The following is a 17,141-nucleotide window of genomic DNA, read 5'->3' on the forward strand; positions in this document are numbered from 1 at the left end:
GGTGTTAATTTTTAGTTTGTCTCATTCAAAATGTCTAATTTTTATATTTCGGAATAAACCTCTCTCTCATCTATTCTCATTAAAATATTTAACTAATTTTATTTTTCTACTTATTTCATCTAACAATTTCTTAAATCTCGTGTTATAAAAAAATATGAATATATTAAGTGGAATGAAATATCCGGTGATACAAAAAATATGGATATATTAAGTGGGGTGGAGTAGTATATATTATCATAAAAATAGAGCAGTTGAGGTCCACCACGCTACCAACCACACGTCCACACCCATGGAATACTTTGTTTTATTCAGCTATTACTTGATTACAAAATGGATGTGAATGTGATTTGATACCTACGTCTTGTGTAACTAAATATGTCATTTAATTAACGTGATATTGGTACCTATGATAACGGAGTAATACGGATTTCATTACTGAGTTGGCAATTGGCAGAGCAATCATAATAAGTTTTTGCTTCTCTGAGTAGGATTGGATGGACAGACTGATGGGGTTGCCCTTGCCCCAGTGCAACTATTATCTATTTAAACATCTCAATCAGGAGTCTGTAGAGAGCAATTTGCCAAGATTTGCTAATTGCGTGATACGATTCCCTCTCGAAGATTCAAGTGTGAGCGGCACAATAATCATGGCCGAGGGTGATCCCTCTGACGCGGTGCTATTCGTCGGGATCAGCTTAGTGTTGGGGATAGCCTGTAGGCACGCTCTCGGAGGGACGCCTGTGCCCTACACTCTCGCTTTACTTCTTCTCGGCATTGCCCTTGGCGCCTTAGGTTTATCTTTTTCTCTTTATTTTTTAACTCTATATGGCGCCTATGTTTGTCACGAGTTGATAATGATTTTTTTATTTGCTTCCTGTGTTTGTGTTATTATGCAAAAGGAGATTGTAAGCATGCCTTTTTATCTACTTTTATAATATGCATGTGAGTTTTTGTTGTTCATAGAGAAGCGTTTAGGCGTGCGTTACTATATCTTTTATGCTAACTTGAAAATGCACTGAAATCAATGTTTTTAGTTTGTTGGAAATTTTGCTCTTCTGTTTTGAATATGGGTTTTAGAGGTGGTTTTATGTGAAAATGTCAATTATGGTTCACTCAAAGCTTTTATTATGATCAACTACCAACACTCAATCAAGGATAGGGAAACTCAGGGTTTTAACCATACACATTTTTCTGCAGAATACGGAACACACCATAGGTTGGGAAAGCTTGGCGATGGGATCCATCTTTGTAAGTCAATCTATCTTCTCTGCACTATCAGTGAAGTCCCTTAAATGACTGCGCCATAAAGAAAAAAATATTTCTTGCAATTTTTGGTAAAACATTTTTTATCAACATTGTAACCTGTCAGCTATTTTTATGAAAAGTTTCTTGTCGCTCCTTGTGCAGGGGCTAATATTGATCCTGAACTTCTCTTGGTTGTGTTCCTTCCCGCACTTCTCTTCGAGAGTTCATTTTCAATGGAAGTGCACCAGATAAAGGTCTGCAGAAATTCTTCCTTATTTTGTACTCCGTATCTTTGTGTTTCTTTAATAACTGAACAGTTTACTAGTCTCCTGATACAACTCTGCCCCACTAGTAGTATTACATCTATACCTGGATGCTTTCACAATGTTGTTATTATTATCTGCCATGAACGGTTAAACCACCATACACCATTGTCATCATTGTGAATGTTACAATTATACCTTCTCTACCGTATTTGGTAATGTGAAAAGAATCAGCCAGATAAATGAAGGTCACTCCATATTAGAAAGCAGGAGAAGAGAAGTTCTTCACAAAACCAGCTCTGAGGGTTTCAAGAAGTTGTCAGATACATGCTAAGCCAGTTCGTAGCGATTCCACTTTGAGTGGATTTGTAAGCTCATCATTCCTTCTGAAGCCTCCCTTCTGCAATTATTCTGCACCATTGGTCTCCATAGTTCACCCTTACCACGACATTGACCGGGCAAGAGGATTTCTTCAGTATCACTCATTGCTGCTTTTTGAATAGAACGCTTCCCTAAAAGCTAGCTTGAATCAAGTCATAGTTCCAAGAGGTCATATGCCACATACGAAGCTTCAGTAATGCAGGACTTAAATAGGATAATAACAGTGGTAGAGGTTAGTGTTGGAATATTGAGCAGAGTGGGGAGAAGGGGGGTGTCAGGGGTTTGGTGACTAGAGTAGTTGCTGACTTGCGGAGATGGGAGCCATGGATTCAGCTGCTTGGTGTTTTGCTTTCTTTTTGGAAAAGAGTGTTTTAGTCTTGTTGTAAGTTGTAAGCTGAGCTAGTAGACACAATACTTTAATCTAAAAGAAGCTTCTTTTGTTTTGTCAATGAGTGTCAGATTCTAGCATATAGTTTGCCTTATATTTATTTCACCATCTTTCAAAGTTTCTTTTGAAGTTTTTTCCAAACAGATAAAGAATTCACATCACCTATTGTTTTCTCAACCTCTCAGGCTTAGACTACAATCCTTTTCCTGATATGTTTTCTACTGAATTCACTCTTCAGATTTAAATTTTTCCATTTGGATGAGTTGCTTAATTTTCTCATTTTCTGTTTTTCCAGTTCTAACCTTCCTTATGCTCCCTCTCTCTTTTCTGCATTCAGCTTTAACTATTCTCAGTTTTTCACTTTCTGATTGTAATTCAATATCATTCAATCAATTGGGTATTATTATGACTAGAATCTTAAAAATAAATGCACTTCTCTTTGCTTTTCCCACTCAATACAGAGGTGTATAATGCAAATGTTTCTACTTGCTGTTCCTGGAGTTCTCATTTCAACCTTTTGTCTTGGAGCTGCTCTGAAGGTTTGAAGATTTTGTTTACTTGATATTAACTTGTCATTTTAAGTATTCTGAATAATAAGATTATGTAGCTTGCTTTCCCTTATAACTGGAGCTGGAAAACATCATTACTGCTTGGTGGTCTCCTCAGTGCTACTGATCCTGTGGCTGTCATAGCCCTCCTGAAAGAGCTGGGAGCTAGCAAAAAATTGAGTACAATAATTGAAGGAGAGTCTTTGATGAATGATGGGTATAGGCATCAATAAATTCCTTGAGCAATAAATAGATGTCAAAAGGAGATTTTTTCTTAGATGTTCTGACACTTCTAGAGTTTAACATATAAATATAGGTGATTCCTCCCCCCCCCCGTCTTATATGCTTTCTTATTTGATTTCAGGATAGCAATTGTTGTCTATCAATTGTTTTACCGGATGATTCTTGGCTGGGATTTCAACTGGGGTGGCTTAGTAAAATTTTTGTCAGAAGTCTCTCTTGGAGCGTACGTCCATAAATTTTAGATTTGTTAAGACTCTAATACTCTATGGATATTTCTTAACTGTTTTATGTCATTTGACAGTGTGGCTATGGGTCTTGCTTTTGGAATAGCATCTGTCTTTTGGCTAGGATTTATATTCACTGACACTGTTATTGAGATTTCTCTCACACTTGCTGTGAGCTACCTAGCATTTTTCACTGTACGATCCTCACTGCCCCTATGTGTTATATTATGAGACACTTTGTAGTTGATCTAGGTATTATGTTGCATGAAGGTTCTTTTCTTTTGCTCTTATAGATGAATTGTTGATAATGTTCTCAAAGTTGTTTTGCTTTTGTATATTGTGAGACTATCAATTGATTCTACATAATTCATATATTCAAGTCATGTGTTCTTGAATCTGGACTAGTGATGTACTGCTAACTGAAACTGACAACATTCTACTGCTGGTCATAGAGATCCTTCAGCTCAAGACTTATGATCTTCAGTCAAAAAATAGTCTATGAACCAAAACCAGTTTTATGAGATTCACATATTCATCTTTTTTCCTTTGTCTTGTTTTTTTAACATGTTGATGCGGTGATACTTTGACCCTTGAACCAGATTCAGCAAGACATTACTATTTTCCAAGCTAGTGATCGTGAGATAACCCTAAGTTTGAGCTAACATTAGATAAATCAAAATATTGTGAGTTGCAATTGCGACTGTAGAACTGATGCATGGCACTTCAATATTGTTATATGAAACCAGAAAAGTCCTAATGGTAAAATGTTACAAAGGACAAGGAATCCCCGACAAAGAACAGAAATCTGAAAAGATTGATTGTATGAGTAATTCAGAAACTTGTTATCATATTGCTTGTTTCTGCAAAAAATCAAACACATTATGTATATCTCTTGACAAGTTCATCTTTTTGTCTCGGTAATATTATCAATTTTTGCAATTTTTGGATAAGCATATATTCATTTCTTCTATCATTATCCATCACGTGCGCATAAATGAGTACAAATGCTGTTGACAGGCCCAAGAAGGATTTGAAATTTCAGGAATTTTGGCTGTCACGACTTTGGGGATGTACGCATTTGAATTTTTATAATTTGATCATACGACTTGCATAAACAGCTGCTTTAGAGTTAGTCATGTTGACAGGTTCTACTCTGCTGTGGCTCGCACCGCCTTTAAGGAAGAAAGTCAGCAAAGTTTACATCATTTTTGGTATTCTGCTAATTAACTATTATAACATGTCTTTTCATATCTGCCTTTTTTTGGTAGATCAAATATAGTAAGATTTGTTTACGTGATATAGCTGTCTGGATGTAGAATTGAATATTTCAGCCATTGTTAAAGTATTTATACGAATAACTGGCGTTGAAATATTTTCTTTCAGTCTTTTTTCTGTCAGAAGTGAGAATTTCTAAAAATTTACAAAGTCAGCAGAAGCATGAGATAAGCATTAAATGGCATTAAAAGTCTTTCCCCTACAATCCAACATATTTACAGAGTAAAAATAAAATCCAGTGATCAACTGTTGAATAATGTTGCCGTCTCAAAGATCATTCAGTTTAATTAGTTTCTCATTTGATATTTGTTTTTATGGTTGTGTTCTTTACTTCCTAATTCTTACATTTATAATTACAATATAATGGCTCCTGCTGGATTTTTCATTTAAAGTCAAATATATTATTGCATATTATTTTTTCTGAATTTATATGAAGTGGAAGATTACAATTTTGACATTCTTAAAGCTATATAACTAGGCTGAATCTGGTTTAGGCTGTCCATTGTTTTCTGACTGCTGCAATTTCTCTGATAATTAACTCAAAAGGTTCAGCATCAGTGACTTACAATAGCTTACCTGAAAAGAGTAATATCTTAGATTTACTTCAATGGTGATTAGCATGTGTGCATCCTCCAACAGTATTCCACTGAAAGATTCTTATTTTGACCACTAAAAATGTGGAGTTACTTTACCTTGGCAAATGATACAGTTAAATCTGATATTGATTTTTGAAGCTTTTATGAGAGCTTCTTGTGGTAGTCCTTCCAAGCAATATTACTGGAGGATGTTTCTAAAGTGTCACTAGCAAATAATCAGCAGGTGAACCATTTAATAGGTTCTTTCCAAAAATCTGTTTGGTTTTTCCAAGCATATCCAAAAGTAATTGAAATTTGGCTCTTCTAGAAAGTGGCCTGAAAGAGTCATTTTCTGTAGCAAAACACAAATCTCATATATATAAACGTGTAAAGGTGGTTATGGTTAGGACTTGCTGATGTAATAAAGTTCCACCTACCTATTCTTTAATGGAACTCCAATTGGTGATTCAATTATCTAATATTTATTCAGTCAAAAGCATTTAAGAAATTCTAGCATTGTCTTTGATTTTAAATATCCATCTCTCTCCATTTTTATTTCTGGGGCTTGGTGCTTGCACATTTTTTGAATGCTTAACTGTCTATAGCAATTCCGGGATTGCTTTTTTTATTTGTGTAAATTTTGTTTCAGGGAAATGGTTGCCTATATTGCTAATACTTTAGTCTTCATCTTAAGGTAAGAATGCACTTTACCATTCTTATATAATTAGTATTCTCGTCCTCTTCTTTTTATTTTTGGCGTCATGTCCCTCATCAGTCACAACTATAAGTCAGTAGAAATTGAAAATTTTAAATGAGAGTGATTATAAATGATGACTGGTGTGAAGCTTTTTATGGGGAAGCCCAAAAGTATAACGAGCTTGCGCTTCAATCAATTTTGACAACATAATACCAATGTGGAGTCCAGTAACTGTTTAAGAGATTGCATGCTCGTGAAAAGTTCAAAAGAATCAAACTTATAAAATTGTGGAAGTGGAAGTATACATTTCTTTGTAGGAATGGGTTATGCACTTTTGTTCACCTTATTTAAGGTTACACTGTGACTGCTGTAGTGCTGAACTCTGGAAAGCAAAAAAACACAAAGGACTACACTACCTTTTTGCAGTCCTTTTACATTTTGAGTGTCATTGTAATATACTCCATTTGATTAGATTTAATTAATTTTACAATTTATATGAGAAAAATTGTAAGTGTACTCTCTCTATGATGTACAATCTTGTTTGCCTGCCATATCAACGGTTTTTCGTGTAGGTAATCTTCATAATACATCTTACTTAGCCTCACTAGCTTTACATAATGGCGTACTCTCTATGCAGTGGTGTAGTTATAGCTGAAAGTGTTCTCAGCAGCGACATCATATTTAAAACCCAAGGTAAATATTTTCTTTCTTCTATGTTGCAGACAAAGCACATGCATGAATCCATGCTTCACAATTCCTTAGAATTTGAAGCTGTTTTTACACTTTCACTTAATTCTTTTGACACATGTAGTTGGAGGGCATACTTAGGCGGGTAATTATCATGCTTGGAGTTTGTGAGTTGTGCACTTCTACATGTTTGTCATGAATAAATAGCATCAATGTGGTTCTTGAGCCTGCTCCTTTTTATTATAGCAATATAGCTCTAAAAGAAAACCTAATGCTATGATGGTATTAGCAGTACTGAAATGATTCTGCTGCTAGTTAAAGAAAAAACGGCGAAAAAGATCTTATATTAATTAAAGGAAAATTTGTGATCTGATCATGCTAATACAAGTGGAACGAAACAGCTCAAAGTAAATTTTCTTTTGTGAAATATATCCAATCCATTGGAGTGTAAATTCTTAATGGTATTCTTGATGGTCCATGTCAGAGGAAAAGGAATAAGATCTTGTGTCACTTGAAGGAAACTGCATGCACGGTGGGTTTCAGATTCACGTGCTGAATGTTGAAAATCATTTTGAATTAAAGTTCTCCTAATTGTAACATTTGAATTACAGAATAAACTAACTGGATCATAAGGATCACCCTCTCTTTGAGTGAGTAGAATCAATATGTGCTTCCAGTTACCGCAATCATGATTTATAGTGAAAGCAGGACTCTTGGGATCTATAGTTATTTCATGTTTGGGTAGTATTTTGACAGAGCATGTAAATAATTTCAAGGTTGGGTGAGATGGATAGAGTCAATGTAACTCAGGCTGCACACTGTTGATGATGATTGAATACATGCAAACAATATCTGGTCCATACTTTTATACTAGTATTACGGAATGTACACAGTTGAAGTTCATTAGTTGAGTTTTCTTGAGTGGCAGTTCCACTGCCCATCTTTGTTAAACTTGTGTAGACTATGATTATCTATTCATCTATTTATATGTTTAACTTATGTTAACTTCTGTTATTTTATCACAGAAAATTCTTGGGGTTATCTGGTCCTTCTGTATGTGCTTGTTCAAGTAGCTAGAGCAATTGTGGTTGGAGTATTGTTTCCATTTATGCAATATTTTGGTTATGGTCTGGACTGGAGAGAAGCCACTATTCTTTTCTGGTCTGGCCTGCGTGGGGCAGTATCACTGGCGCTGTCACTCTCTGTAAAGGCAAGTTTCTATCATCTTTATTGCAGCTTCACTTAACCCCTCCCAATCCAAGTAAAATATGGAGGCTTTCTCTTTTCAACATCTGAGGCTGTATAATTTACTTATGGTTCATAAGATTAAGAGTTAGTAAATGAAAATACTGCTATTTTTTAAGGTAAAGGCAAATATACATTCTTACTCATTAATAAATTAAGTCAGATATCTAGTTGGTCTGGTAGGAAAAAGTTTTAACTAGACTTCTATGTTAATGTGCTTCTTATGATGATGTTTTTATACAGTTTTTGATGTTTTGGTATCGAGCATGTACTAAAATTAAATAAGGTGTGTATTTCAAGTCTAAAATACACATTTATCACATATAGAAGCTGAAATACATGTTTTCGAGCCGAATAATACAACAAAAATAAATCAACACATATCAAGTCTATAATGCACTGTTAAAGTTCAATACAGCAAAAAGTGATTCTACTCTCTGTCCCAAAAAATGACACCTGTTTTAATAAAAGTTAGGCACTGTGTTTTGTGATTGGAGAAAGGGTCACACTATTATTTTTTTGTTAATGTAGATAATCGTGGGCTGTCTTTTTTTTTTTTTTTTTTTGTAAATAGGCAAAGTGATGGTATAATAGTACTACTATAAAGGAAATATGTCCAAAAAAAAGTTAAGAAGTGTGCATGATTTTGTGAGACATCCCAAAGTGGCATTATTTTATTGGATGGAGTGGGCATTATTATTATAAACTAACATGGCAGAAAGTCTATATGATAAATCAACTTTTATAATAAAACATTAACATTATTGGTTTGTTTAGAAAACTTAGATAAAACCCTCTGAATTGAGAAATTTTAAATGTTTTCAGTTTTCCTGATTTGTCTTTTCTTATTTTGAACCAGTACATGTTGCAATATTACCAACTAACTATTTCTTGAATAGTAGTCATGGTTGCCAGTTACCTGATTTTTTTCACAGCCCAATTCTCCAACTTCCATATGTATTATTGCATCCCAATCCAAAATTTGATTGTCTTCTAACTTTGAACATTATTGGTGTTTCAGCGTTCCAGTGATAATTCACCATATATCTCTCCCGATACTGGAGATTTGGTACGTCGTATTAGAATTGTTGGTCGTATTAGAATTGTTGTAATTCAGTTGTAAATGCAGTGAAGGATGCACATAAAGTATCAATTAATTGATCGACTAGAACGAGTAGATATACATATTTAGGGAGATTTTCAAATAAAAATCTTTTTATTGTCAGCCCTTCAATGGTGAAGATCCACGATGGATGCATCTTGTTGGATGAATGCAACATCAGGGTTCAGTTCCCATTAGGGGATGCCAAATTCAATTTTATTGAGTGCAGTTATTTTAACAACGCTCTATATAAATAAATATGGAGATGTGTTCATTAAGAACTTCTTATTGTGAGAACTGTGTGAACTCATGTTTTGAACCTATAAAGTAATTCCATTGAACTATACACCCAACAAATATTGCAAATCACTTATAGATTAAGGGCAACAACTTTTTAGGTTCAGTGCAATAATTCTCATAATCCGCACAGTAAGAAATTTATATTTGAACTAAACCCGTTTATAAAGGAAAAGGATCAAGTAGAAACCTTTATTCCTGTAGCATGTAAAACCTCATATGGATCATTGTTTATATATGTTCTATGTTTGTCATCAAAGGATGCATTGCCATAATAGAGAAAATGCATGATTACAAAGATGAAAACCCTGGATTATACAAAGATCAATGGTCTAGGTTGAGTTTGAATGTGCACTTATATATTTGCATGTCATATAATACATCCTACCTTCTCATGCTTTTGCAGTTTGTCTTTTTGACCGGTGGAATCGTGTTTCTTACTCTGATTGTGAATGGGTCTACTACACAATTTATTTTACATTTTCTTAAGATGGATAATCTTTCGCCAGCAAAGGTACAATTATCTCATTTGTGTTAATTTGCATCTCTATTCAACAACTTTTGTATACTTAATATATATAACCAGCTTTGTGACAAATATGATTAAATTTTTTTGTCATAATTAATATTTATTGATAGATGAAAGACATGATAGCCTCTTGTATGCTTTTTGGTGGGTGGGTGATACGATCCATATCAATTCTACCCGAAACTGTGGAATAACATATAAGTGGGATTCAACCATTAACCTTTCGCCATGGTTTTGGATCAAGTCGTGATCCCTAATTTACATGCTATCAATTTGGTGTGTTGAACGTGATCTGTACGGCCTAAGGAAAGAGGCTATTTGTAGGTGTGACCAAAAAGGGTGCCACCGAAAATGTTGTCCCGAGGGAAAAAGGGCATAAAATGGATGGTGGGCCTGTGGCTTTGGGTTTTCCAACTAGCATGTGCTGTCCGTGGACGTCCTATTTGGAATAGGGATGGATTGATACGATCCCACATCGGTTCTGCACGAAAGTGTGGAATAGAATAAGTGGGAGTCAACCCTGTGCCTTGACCATGGTTTTGGGTTATGCTAGGGCTCCATAACTTATATGCTTATCACTAGGTTTGTCTAACACGAAAAAAACAATAGTGGACCAAGTAAATTCCGAAGTGAAATAGCAAACATTTCTTGTAAACTCAAGAGTGAGAAGAGATCCTTTAGTTAGAAAATAGAGTTTTGTTGTGGTGGTGTTGTTCATGAAAACTAAAGCAAAATAAAACCTAATTAACTTGAAAAGAACAGGTTCGGCAGTCAATATAAAAGTTTTGGCTTCCCACTGTAACTCCTCTTGATATGTTTACAAGGTTAACATTTTTTATATACGTTATTGTTACAGAAACGGATATTGAATTACACAAAGTATGAAATGTTAAAGAAGGCACTGGAAGCCTTTGGTGATCTTAGGGATGATGAAGAACTAGGACCAGCTGACTGGACTACTGTTAGGAGATACATAAAGAGCCTAAACGATGCGGATGGTGAACAAATACACCCTCATTCTGTATCTGAAAATAATAATATTCTGGACTGTATGAATTTGAAAGATATTCGAGTTCGCTTTTTAAATGGTAAGTAATTTGTGTCTTGATCTCCTTAATTCTTAAGTCTACCATGATTTTGCTTTATTTTTCTAATAATCTAATTAAGGCTCATATGTGTTATTTTCAACTCTTGGCCATTGTCAGCACATCACAGATTCCTATAAGCTCGTTCTGATCTTTTTTAAATTCTGAACAGATTATAGTAGCCGTTTTAGGCTTCAAGGTGTTGCTTTAGATTATGCCAACGGTCTTTTCTGTGTGTGAAATAGATCATTCTAATTTAACCAACAACTGAAAAGCTCTCCAGATGCATCTTTGGTACAGAATCTTGAATTGTCATACCGTTACCCTTCAACTAGCTTAACTTGTTTATTGCTTAAGGAAATTTTCTCTTGAGATAATAATGAACTAACATAACTAATTGTTGTTGGGAAACATGTGATCAAATTGATAATCTGAAATGGCAAGCAAGCAAGAAAATTTCAACAACTTTAGATCGATAGAGATGATAGAAGTTATAGACGAATTGACAATTGTTACACTTGAGCTAAAGATGTGATGCTTGTAAATGTATTATTCGTTGTACAAGGAATGCAACTTTTCATGTGCATAACATTCCTACCTGATCTAACTTTAAGAAATTGTAGGTGTTCAGGCAGCCTACTGGATCATGCTTGATGAGGGAAGGATTAACCAAACTACCGCTAATCTTCTAATGCGATCTGTTGATGAAGCGCTTGACCTTGTATCTCATGAATCCCTGTGTGATTGGAAAGGTTTAAAATCTTATGTGAATATCCCAAATCACTTTAAGTTTTTTCAATCAAGCATTATCTCTCAAAAGCTTGTTACATACTTTACTGTTGAGAGATTAGAGTCTGCTTGCTATATTTGCGTGGGCTTTCTTCGCGCCCACAGAATTGCAAGAGCGAAACTACACGACTTTATTGGTAAGAACTTCATTTGTTCATTTTCTTCAACTTGTGGGCATTACATGTTTTATCTTTCGCCGTATTTGTTTATAAGCACAAAATAATTCCCTGGCCCAGGAGATCTCTTTATAAAATTTGTTATATCCTCCTAATAGAGTTTAACAGATATGTCAGAAAATTTTGTTTATGATCATTGACTAAATTCTTGTAAGTTGGAAGACATGATCTGGATAACTCTTATGTCCAATTACTTTATAATCACGATAGTTCATGTGATCATGATTGTAAGTTAAGTACTTTGGTGAATAACTATCATCCTCTTATCAACCAACATATGATTGTTTGACATTATTTGAAAGAGAAGAACATCACTAGATAATACACATTACAAAAGGATATCTTAGGGTGGGTTGTGATATCTTTGCAGTACAAATCTCAATTCTGCCATCTCCCAACTAAAAAAAAGTTATTGTTGTAGTTATCTTTTGTTTATAGTTTTCCTTATTCATCTTTTGTTAATTTAGGAATAGATCTAAGCTAGAGGTAACCCTAGCTCTCTTTGCCACCTATATGTATGAGAGTCTCCCTTAATGTGAATATACAAGCAACACTCTTCTCTTATATGTCTTTATACTTTATTGCTCTACAATATTATGGACTTCATCTGTTCATAAAGAGTGTTGTGCGGAAAGGATTTTAGAAATCAAGTGGTAGATGTAGTTTAAGTGGAGAGAGTCCCATCATGTGCAATGTAATTAAGTTGTCAAGTGTAGGTATATTTGTAAATATTTAGGTTTTAATGGGATTAAAATATATAAGGGATATGGTGGTGGGGTCATGTACTAATATGTTTCTATACTTTTCCACTTGCGTCTATATTTTTTGTTATACTGGTATCAGAGCAGATTCGAATCTGTCTCTAATGCAATCTTTAAGAAAATGAAATTAGGGCTTTGGTTTCTGCCGCAGCCTCTGTTCTCCTGCTCTACTTTGCCCGTTTAATGACTCATTATGCTGATCTACTTAGAGTTTGCTCTCTGTCCTATTTTTTTTTAAATCATGTCTGATCCTAAACCTTCTATCAGGACCACCATTAAGTTGAATGGTTCCAACTATATGGTCTGGTCCCGTGCTTTTCTCATGTATTTGGGGTAACTGAAGAAACAAAGTCATGTTTTGACTGTCCTGCATGCTGCTACGGATGTTAACTACGAGACTTGGTTTTTCTGATTATTGCTCCAACATGACCTGGCTTCTTAATAGTCTGGCACCATTTGCGAGTCAGAACATCATGTTCTTGAATGCCAAAGCAATGTGAGATTCTCTCTAAGAGATGTACTCCAATGAAAAAGGACGAGTATTTGAGTTATATTAGAAACTTCTCTCTCATACCCAAGATACCTAATCAGTCAATGACTATTTTTTCAGTTTTAGATGTTTAAAACTGTTACAACAGAGAATGAAATCTGAATGTGAAATCTTCTCTAATATACTAATACTTTCTAATATAATTCTGAGTGCACTTCCAGTTGACTTTGTTTTTAACTTTTCTTGTAATTGTTCCTACATGCATTGATTATTTAGGAGACAGTGAGATTGCAGCCATGGTTATTAGCGAAAGTGAGACAAGAGGGTGAGGAAGCAAGACACTTTTTAGATGATGTTCGTGTTACGTTTCCTCAGGTATGTAGAAGGTAAATATATTGTACATGCTACAAAATGATGCTATGATGTTTATACTAATGACACCTTCAGGTGCTACGTGTTGTGAAAACAAGACAAGTTACATATTCAGTGCTGATTCATTTGATTGAATATGTTAATAATCTTGAGAAGATAGGGTTACTAGAAAAAAGGGAGATGATTCACCTTCATGATGCTGTCCAGGTAGATTATGATCACCAGTTTCTTATGCTTATTGTTGTATGATGTTTTGTTTGAAATCTTGATAAACAACTTTTAATATTCTGTACAGACTGACTTGAAAAAATTCCTAAGAAATCCACCGTTGGTGAAAACTCCCAAAATAAAGGATCTGATATCAGCAAATCCTCTGCTAGGAGCACTACCAGCCACAGCACGTGAGGCACTAGCAGGATCTACAAAAGAAATAATGAGACTATCTGGAACCACCCTTTATAAGGAGGGATCAAAGCCAACTGGTATCTGGTTATTGTCAAATGGAGTGGTGAAGGTATATTGCAACTATTTTTTCTGTGCAATTGTTACCTGGTTTTCTTATGTTTATCCCTGACATATGAATCGAACACCTGTGCTTGGCAGTGGTCAACTAAAGATACAAGTACTAATCAGTTCCTGCATCCAACGTTTACTCATGGGAGTACTCTGGGACTGTATGAAGTGCTTGCTGAAAAGCCCTACACCTGCGATATTGTTACCAACTCTGTGGTCATGTGCTTCTTTATTGAGACTGAAAAAATACTCTCTGTATTGAGATCTGATCCTGCTGTGGAAGATTTCTTTTGGCGGGTAGGTGTTAGTAGCCTTATTTTTTCTTTTATCCTTCTGTTGCTTTTCACCTCACTTCCTTTACTTGCATGCTTCTACATACTATTTAGCAGCGACAAAAATAGATAGGTCATCATCCTTGTACTAGAAAATACTCTGGCACATTTTTCATTTTCCATCTTAGCAGTAAAAATCTCTTAGCATCAAGTGGTAACCCAATTTGTTCTTACCCGATGTTCTACGTAACCCCTTTTTTATGCAGGAAAGTACTATTGTTCTTGTTAAAATCATGCTTCCTCGCGTGTTTGAGAAAATGTCAATGCAAGACCTGCGAACGCTTATTGCTGAAAGATCAATATTGAATGTCTACATCAGAGGGAAGAGTTTTGAGTTACTCCCTCAATCTGTCGGTTTCCTATTGGAAGGTTTCATAAGACAACAAGGTGGGGAAGAAGAGATGCTTACAGCTCCCGCAGCTATTTTGCCATGTCCAGATCAAAGTTTCTCCCAATCAGAAACATTAGGTACACTACTTGTCACTTGTCAGATATTCGCTTTGCTGATAGATATTTCATTGCTACAATTTCTAGCTTTGAACTATCTGTCACGCTTTCCGTCTTTGATTTTCCTTGAACTTTTTCTCATGATCTGCCAATATGATATTCCGGTATATACAATTTCGATGTTGAAGTCTTGCAGAAAGATAGTACTTAATCCGGTTATGTCGTATGTACTCTTAGACTCAGTCGTGTGCAGTATGATGCATGGAATTTAAATTATCATGGCACTGCAGCCCAATAAGTGTGCAATACTGTTAAACTGGAAAGAGCCAATATGAACCCCTCAAACCGGAAAAAAATGTAGAAATTAAAAACCCCAAAAATGGATTTTGTGATGAAATGCAATGAGAAAAATATGTCTGTGTAGGGTTTCCTTTGATTGATGTTGTGTTCGGTCAGTGCAAATCACAGCATTTGACCAATTTGATATCACTGCCTTCTGACTTGTAGGAAATTCAGCATCCCCAATTTTTCAATGAAGTATGCCACTGAAACGATGGTGCAGTTTATTCTTAGAATGATGTGAATAACATCGAAGCATATGAACAGAACACAAACAAGCATTCTCTGAATACTTACTGCTCTCTCCAGAGAGTTCATTCACTCATAATTTTTTTGATGCCTACACTTTGTTACAAATCAGGTATTTTTCAGCTGAAGCTGGTGGAAATAACCGCTTCTTTAACAACTGATGCATCTAACTAACTTGTTTTACATTATCCACGCTTCTTTCTTCATTCTTTACTTCTTTAGCTGCTTCCTTTCACTTCTTCTTAGCCTGCATTCGAGACTTCAACCTCAAGCTTCCTAGACCAAGCAATTGTGGACTCGTGATCACATAAAACCCAATCTACACAAGCTGTTGCACTATCAAGATCTGATGCCTCGATGTACTACCCTCTGCCAACATGCTGGATTTTGGATGCATATTATGAGATGAGGCTGTGTCGTTACAGAAGGATGAAATGAGGATTTAGCAGCAGCGTCCAGTTCAAGAAGGATGAAAAGACAGCTTGAGCTTCATCTTCGCTTAGGAAACCATATTCAGAGCTGTATCAAGCCATCCAAATTAGAAATTTCTTTGAACAAACAGAGAAAGAACTCGTGCTACTCTTCTAACAATATCCAAAAGTCCCAGGCATCCAAGAACACGATGACATAGTGAATGTGAGAGCAAGCTCCCTTAGTGGGCCATTTTGTCGAGCAGTTGATATTGATTTTTTTTTATTGGGTTAGAAACCTAGACCGGTGGTGGAGACAATACGACTGCTTTGGTTACCAGTCTCTTATAAAACCAATGTTCTCTCTGTGTGTGTGTGTGTGTGTGTGTGTGTGTATTGTATCACTTGAAGTCTGGTCTTAGCTATGTATATCTGCCATTTTACATTCATCTAAAACCTTAGGATTTTGCTTGCAAACAAGACCGTTAAGCTCATGATGCATGAAACTATAGATTCTTATGTATGTAAGACTTTCGAGAAGGTCTAACTCGTAAGAACTCTAGTTTCCTGATTTATATATTTGAAACGATTGATGAATTTGCTTCAATATTTTACTTGAAACTTCAGCTAACATTCTATAATTCTCATAGCACTACTTTATCTACTTTGTGTTTAGCTGGCGCCGAAGCGGGAAGTTCCTATCGTCAAGTGCCGGTGTATCAAGTTGAGACGAGGTCAAGGGTGATCATATTTGACATCGCAGGATTTGAGGCTGGCAGAAGTCTTCAGAAGAGTACATCTTCTCTAATATCGCATTCGGCTGATCGTCACTCTGGATCTTTCGGTAGAGAGCATAGTGGTCTTATTAATTGGCCTCAACATCTTTTGAATTCTAGTCGTCATGATGGGGAAACTTCAGGTGACAATGCTGTTTGATCAGAAGTCGAGTAAAGTCGGCACACAGTCTTTCGAATCCAAGAGTTCCTTCGGTTCCTACACAGCGTCTAATGGTTTCAGCCAAACCAGAAGGGTTGACTACATTGAAACAGAAATTTAGAGTTCACGAGTATGAACAAGTAGGCAATGCACCAGAATCCGATGAAAGCCGTGCAAGAAGGGATGAATGAAGTGATGCTTCTGGGGTGAGGAAGAACATATTGTGAGAATTTTATTCGCCAAACAGACCGCCTTTTCGACAAGCTCCTTGAATCGCCATTGTTGTCGTCCCTGCAGTTGGATGCTACTTTCAATTATACCTCTGTTTATAGGATATCATGTTTCATGATGTTTTATTCTATAAGCTAAGCTGAGCTACATTAACCGAATGGGCTTGGACTTGATACAATCGTACTTAATCATTTTCACAATACTGTTGATGTTAATGATTCACATTTCACATACTCCCATAGCATGGCATAATCTATATATATCCTTTGTATGTTAACGGTGTTATGGCATAATCTATATATATCCTTTGTA

At 35.6% G+C, this 17,141-nt stretch overlaps 1 pseudogene across 1 annotated transcript; it reads left to right on the plus strand.

The window, feature by feature from the left end:
• Window positions 1-382: 382 nt before the first annotated feature.
• Window positions 383-17,141, plus strand: LOC125212968 (sodium/hydrogen exchanger 8-like; annotated as a pseudogene). Its single transcript, XR_016136383.1, has 22 exons — window positions 383-792; window positions 1,198-1,248; window positions 1,408-1,499; window positions 2,739-2,816; window positions 2,885-3,042; window positions 3,190-3,291; window positions 3,370-3,487; window positions 4,310-4,362; window positions 4,438-4,503; window positions 5,792-5,836; window positions 6,477-6,532; window positions 7,552-7,736; window positions 8,793-8,840; window positions 9,577-9,684; window positions 10,556-10,787; window positions 11,408-11,710; window positions 13,277-13,375; window positions 13,448-13,579; window positions 13,668-13,886; window positions 13,976-14,182; window positions 14,424-14,685; window positions 16,339-17,141. The product of XR_016136383.1 is annotated as a sodium/hydrogen exchanger 8-like (transcript).

The sequence above is a fragment of the Salvia hispanica genome, chromosome 3 (assembly GCF_029641045.1).
Source record: "Salvia hispanica isolate PSC_SH4W2 chromosome 3, Shi_PSC_v1, whole genome shotgun sequence".
Classification (NCBI taxonomy): domain Eukaryota; kingdom Viridiplantae; phylum Streptophyta; class Magnoliopsida; order Lamiales; family Lamiaceae; genus Salvia; species Salvia hispanica.